The 5622-nt window shown below is 52.1% G+C and overlaps 1 long non-coding RNA gene across 1 annotated transcript; it reads right to left on the bottom strand.

Moving 5' to 3' along the window:
• Positions 1 to 1144: 1144 nt before the first annotated feature.
• On the bottom strand, positions 1145 to 4811 carry LOC125619019. Its single transcript, XR_007350482.1, has 3 exons — positions 3720 to 4811; positions 3273 to 3405; positions 1145 to 3169 (listed from the first exon to the last, which is right to left on the bottom strand). It is a non-coding gene; the product is annotated as an uncharacterized LOC125619019 (long non-coding RNA).
• Between the last annotated feature and the right edge of the window lie 811 nt (positions 4812 to 5622).

The raw sequence follows: 5622 nt of genomic DNA, 5'->3' as shown, positions 1-5622 counted from the left end.
TATATATATATATATATATATATATATGCATGATCTTCTTTGCCCAAGTTATGACAACTGAGGGCCTGAGGAGGAGTCAGCGTACTGAAATCAGAACAACTCTTACTGTTCTAGTTACTATGGTGCATGACAAACCTCCTGTAAACTGTGTATAAAACAACTTTGATGCCATGGATTCTGTGGTCAGAGATTCAGAAAGGGCACAACAGGGATGGCTTGTCTCTGCTCCATGATGTGTGGGGCATCAGCTGGAAAGACCAGATGGCTAGGAAGGACTTGAGGGCCTGGGTCTGGAATTGTCTCAAGATGTATGTCTTAGTCCACTTTGTGCTGCTATAATAGAATACCACAGACTGGATGATTTATAAGAAATGACAATTTATTGGCTCATTGTCTATAGGCCAGAAACTCCAAATGGGAAAGACTAGCATCTGCTGAGGGCCTTTTGCTGCCTCATCCCATGGCAGAAGACAGAAAGGCAAAGCGGGCAAGAAGGAGCAGGAGAGGAAGAAACTTTCCTATTATAAGAACCCCACTCCCTAGCTCATTGACTTAGCCCTTGTGGCCTATCCACCTGTCATGGGGCTCTCCTTCCCAGCACCACTGCTTTGGGGATTGTTTCTAACACATGCTTTTGGGGAGGCACATTCAAATCACAGCAATGTATGTGTCTGTAAGTTGGTGCTGGTGGTAGGCTGGCCCCTCAGCTGGATGCCTGTCAAGACACCTACTCATGACCTCCCCAGGTCTCTCCACATGGACTAGTGTGACTTCCTCACAGCAAAAGCTGGATTCCAAGTGTGTCCCAAGAGAGCACCTGGTATTTTTATGACCCAGTTTCAGAGGTCACTCAGTTTTACTTCCACCATATTTTACTATCACAAAGATAGACCCAGGTTCAAAGAAGGGGAACACAGATCCCATCACTTGATAGCAAAAGTGTCAAAGTCACATTGTAAAATGAGCATGTGGAATTGGAGACATTTTTTTTTTTTTGAGAATTTTAATATTTATTTTTTTAGTTTCGGCGTACACAACATCTTTGTTTGTATGTGGTGCTGAGGATCGAACCCGGGCCGCATGCACGCCAGGCAAGCGTGCTACCGCTTGAGCCACATCCCCAGCCCCTGGAGACATTTTTAAAGTTATTTATTACTCACTTATTATAGATGTTGGAACAAACTCAGGACTTTGTGCTTTCTAAACAACCACTCTACCACTGAACTGCATCCTCCCACCTTTTCTTAATTAATTAATTAATATGTTAAGGAAGGGTCTTGCTAAATGGCCTATGCTGACCTCCAATTTGAGATTTTACTGTCTCAGTCCCCTGAGTAAATGGGATTACAGGCATGTGCCACCACACCCAGGAGAGGTTATCTTTGTTGAAAAATACGATTTGCTGAGCTGGGGATGTAGCTCAGTGGTAGGGTGCTCGCCTAGTGTGCATGTGTGTGAGACCCTGAGTTGGATTCCCAGCATCCTCCCCCCCAAAAAAAGGGATCCCTAGCATGCCCCCCCCAAAAAAAAAGGAAAGGAAAGAAAATACGATTTGCTACAATTACTGATATACTAGTTTGTAAAACATAGCTTAAGACGATAGGTGAAAGGCCAGGTCAGTTGCTACAGCACAGCGTTCCCATATGGAAACAGGTGGTGGGAATATATGTTTTGATGAGGCAAGAGCATTTCAGCAGGGGGAAGAGTGGTAGAGAGGCTGTGCTAGGGCAGGTCCTAAGCAGTGAAGGCTAGCATGGCTAGGCATCATGGGAAAGGAGGAGAGGTTGATGCAGGAGCTGAGTTTGGAAGGTCTGGCAGGGGAACTGTGGATGTCAGGCTAAAGAATTTATTGGGAGGCCACTGGGTGCTAATACAGGCCCAAGGATGTCCAGTGTGGTAGCACACGCCTGTAATCCCAGTGACTTGGGAGACTGAGGCAGGAAGATCACAAGTTCAAAGCCAGCTCTTGCAATTTAGAGAAACCCTATCTCAAAAATAAAATAAACAGGACTGGGATAGAGTGATAGAGCACCCTTGGGTTCAACCCCCAATACTGGGGAAAAAAAGACTCAAGAATGTCGTAAGGCATTCTTTTCACATCTGGGAGCCAACCCCTATGCCCATGGCCATGAGCCAGTAGTGTCCTAAAGGAGACAGATACCGCACTTACTCAGGACTGAGGAGGCTGAGCCAGGAGGATGGCAAGCTTGAGGCCAGTCTGGGCAACTTGGCAAGACCCTGCCTCAGAATAAAAATAAAAAGGGCTGGGGATGGGAGCAACCCTGGGTTGATCCCTAATACCACCACCACCACACCACACACACACACACACACACACACACGCACACTAGGAGAAGAAGAAGGAAAACAAGACAAGTGCCCAGGCCTGAGTTTGGCGTCCTGGTTCTGAGCCAGCTTGTTTGTCCAGTTTTCTTTCTTTCTTTTCTTTTTTTTTAATTTAAGAGGCGAGGTCTCTCCATGTTACCCAGGCTGGCCTCGAACTCTTGGTTCTGGTGATCCTCCTGCCTCAGCCTCCTCAGTAGCTGAGGCTATTCATGCCACAAAGCCCGGTTTCATCTGCAGGTCTTCATGCCACGTTCTTCCTCCCAGCACCTCCGCCGGGTATCCCGCAGGTACATTCGCGAGTGGAGGAGCCCCAGCCCACCAGCTGGCCCCGCCTCCCTGCCAACTGACCTTGCTTCCTTAGCAACTCGATTGGTAGGCCCCGGCCCCGCCCCACAGTGTAGCCCCGCCCCTCAGTGTAAGCTCCGTCCACTTGCACCTCCTCCCACCCTACCATCGTGCATGGCAGTCTGCTCTCGGCTCCTCCCCTCGCGCTCGGGCCCCGCCCCTCCTGAACTGGACCACCTTCCGCAGTTCAACCAGCTGCTGGGACACCCGAGGCCCTGGAGGTCCCGTCTGCGACGCTTGTTTGGACGACACCTCTTCCTATTTTCGCCTCAGGTCCTGCGTGATACCTAGATCTTCCTCGGCATCCCCTCTGACTTGGCAGGCTGGAGTGGGGTCCTTCATGAAGCTGAGTGCCTGGGTGGCGGTCATGCTGTCAGGACTTGGTGTCTGGGTAGAATCTCGTGCTCTCGGGAGCTGCTGACTGAGTGCGATATGCCCCTTTGTACAGGGCGTCCCCTGGGGGTCCGAACCGCAGAGCCTACAGGAAAAGGACATAGCCCTTTCACCTCCCATGGACATAGCCCTTTCACCTCCCATGCGTGCTGTTCCCACAGTTCAGCCTGTAGCCCCACAGGACTCACCAGTAGCGCCCAACGCGATGAGTGGCCTGTAATGAGCCATCTGGAGCCCCCCCTGCTCTGTGCTCACCAGAGTTTCAGGGCCGAGTCCGTCTACTCCCAGGGTCAGGATCTCCAGACGATGCTCCACCATCGCCTGCACGGGATGGGGGGGGGGTCGCCCCGGGTCCACCGTGAGCTGCCTGGGGTCTGTTTTCACCCCATCGCCTTTGGCCCCTGGGGCGACTTCCCGCACAGATGTTCCTTATCAGCATCACTCCACTTCTGAAGCTTGGAGTTCCCACAGAGGCGGGGGGTGGGAAAGCGCAGGGAGAACCAAGGGTCGAGGTCCCCAAATGCCTCCCCTTGGGAGGCCCGGGAAAGACGGGAAACTGAGGCCCAGAAACGGAGCCTCTTGGCCACTTGGCGTGGCAGCAGTAGAGCCACGCACAGGCCGCCCCGGACACTGACCAGATTCAGGGCGTGCTCTCCTCCAGACTCCGTGAGGTGGCTCCCCTCTGTCTCTAGGACAAGAGACGGCTGGTCCCGGCTCAAGAGGTAAGGCTTCCTCCGGGGTCGCTCAAATCTGGAATGACCTTGGTGGAGGGAAGAGGAGCAGCTCCCAGGAGTGAACACCAGAGGGCGCCGAACCCCGAAGGGCCACTCTCAGGGCTGTTGGGTCTGCCTCCGCCCTGGTCCAGAAGAAGGTGATGTGCAGCCTGCCCACTTGAGATTCTTTCTACCGTCTTCCCCTGAGTCCTCCTTGCCTTCTAGGCTCATCTGTCCCCGGGGACTAAACTTTCCTCCAGAAACTGGCTGGAACAGGACCCTCCCTGGGCTACTGAAACCCTTGAATGGGCGAGGGCCCAGAACCTGGATACCTGAAAACTATGGCCCCCAGCCCTAGTGGGGACCCACCAGCCTCACCATCGGTCCACCAGGGTAGACAACATGAGGCCACGCTGACTGTGCTCGTTCTCTGCTCTGTTTAACCACATCTCCTTGCCTTCCTTGGGTTGCCTCTCATAATCTTTTGAATAAAACCAAGACCCTTATCATGGGAGGTCCTGCTTGGTGGTTCATCCTATCCTCCCTGTCACCCTCTTGCCCATGATGTCCTGGCCAAGATGCCTTCTCCTCTGTCCTGTGAACACACCCTGTGTTTTTCTGACTCTGGGCCTTTTCTTCTCTGCTTGGAACTGGACTGTAAGCTTTTCAGGGCAGAAACTGGGTTTGAATCTGATCCATTTAGTTTGGTAACAAATGCCAGCTGTAGTGGATCTCAAATAACTTTTTACAGTTTTTTTTCCTCCCTTATATGGGGGTCTGACTGTGTTGCCCAGGCTGGCCTTGAACTTGTCATCCTCCTGCCTCAGCCTCCTGAGTAGCCAGGATTATAAGCACACACCACGCTTCAATAAATATCTTTTCTCCCCTTGTTCGTCATCACATTCCAGTGGTTAGCAAGCCTGGCCCACAGTAGGACTAAATGATTCTTCTTTTTTTTTTTCCTTGCTGCATTGGAGATTGAACCCAGGGCCTTACATCCCCAGCCCCACCCCCTTTTAACGATTTATTTATTTATTTATTCATTTCAGTACTGGGAATTGAACCCAGGGGTGCTCTACCACTGAGCTACATCCCCAGTTCTTCTTATTATTATTTAATAATAAACCCAGGGTCTAAGTTGCCCAGGTTGGCCTCAAACTTGGTATCCTCCTACCTCAGCCTCCAAGTGTCTGGGATTATAGGCATATGCCACCACCACTGCCACCTGAGGCTTCTGTATTAATGGATTCAGTCTTTACCACAGTCAGGTGAGGTTAAAAAAAAAATGAGGAGGGAACTATCATTATAATGTCTCATTTCACAGAAAAGAAAACAGGAGTTCAGAAAGGTTAGGCCATTTGTTGAGAGGTCACACTGCTAACATTTGAACAGGCTTTTCAACAACCTCGCACTGGAATAGAGTCGGGGAGAGGGAGTACACCACGGGACAGGTCCCAGGTGCCCGGTGATTGACGCTTTCTGTAGTGGAAGGCATTGAACTGGGCTGAGAGGCTGGCAAGACTCGCGTGAGCAGAGCATTCTAGAAGGACGAGCAAGGAACAGTGGATACAGGGGCATCTTGCTCTTGGGACAGTTCAGCGCAGAGGGCGGGGACGCTGCCACTGAGGGTCTCCAGAGGTAGCAGCCGGGAGGGTGCAGAAATTAACACGACGGCGCCCTCCGGTCCCTCCCCGCAGGCTTGGGCCGGCGCCCCCAGGGACTCTGGCTGGGCAAGACAGGACGTTCCCACGCGGGGGCGGCGCAGGCAGCGCGGGGCGGGCCGGGGGCGGCGCCCGACTCGGGTCCCCTGGCAGCCCATTCTCCG

This window comes from Marmota marmota, unplaced genomic scaffold (assembly GCF_001458135.2).
Source record: "Marmota marmota marmota unplaced genomic scaffold, marMar, whole genome shotgun sequence".
Taxonomy (NCBI): Eukaryota; Metazoa; Chordata; class Mammalia; order Rodentia; family Sciuridae; genus Marmota; species Marmota marmota.
Note: the sequence above shows the minus strand (reverse complement) of the source record. Positions and strands in the feature narration are given on the sequence as shown.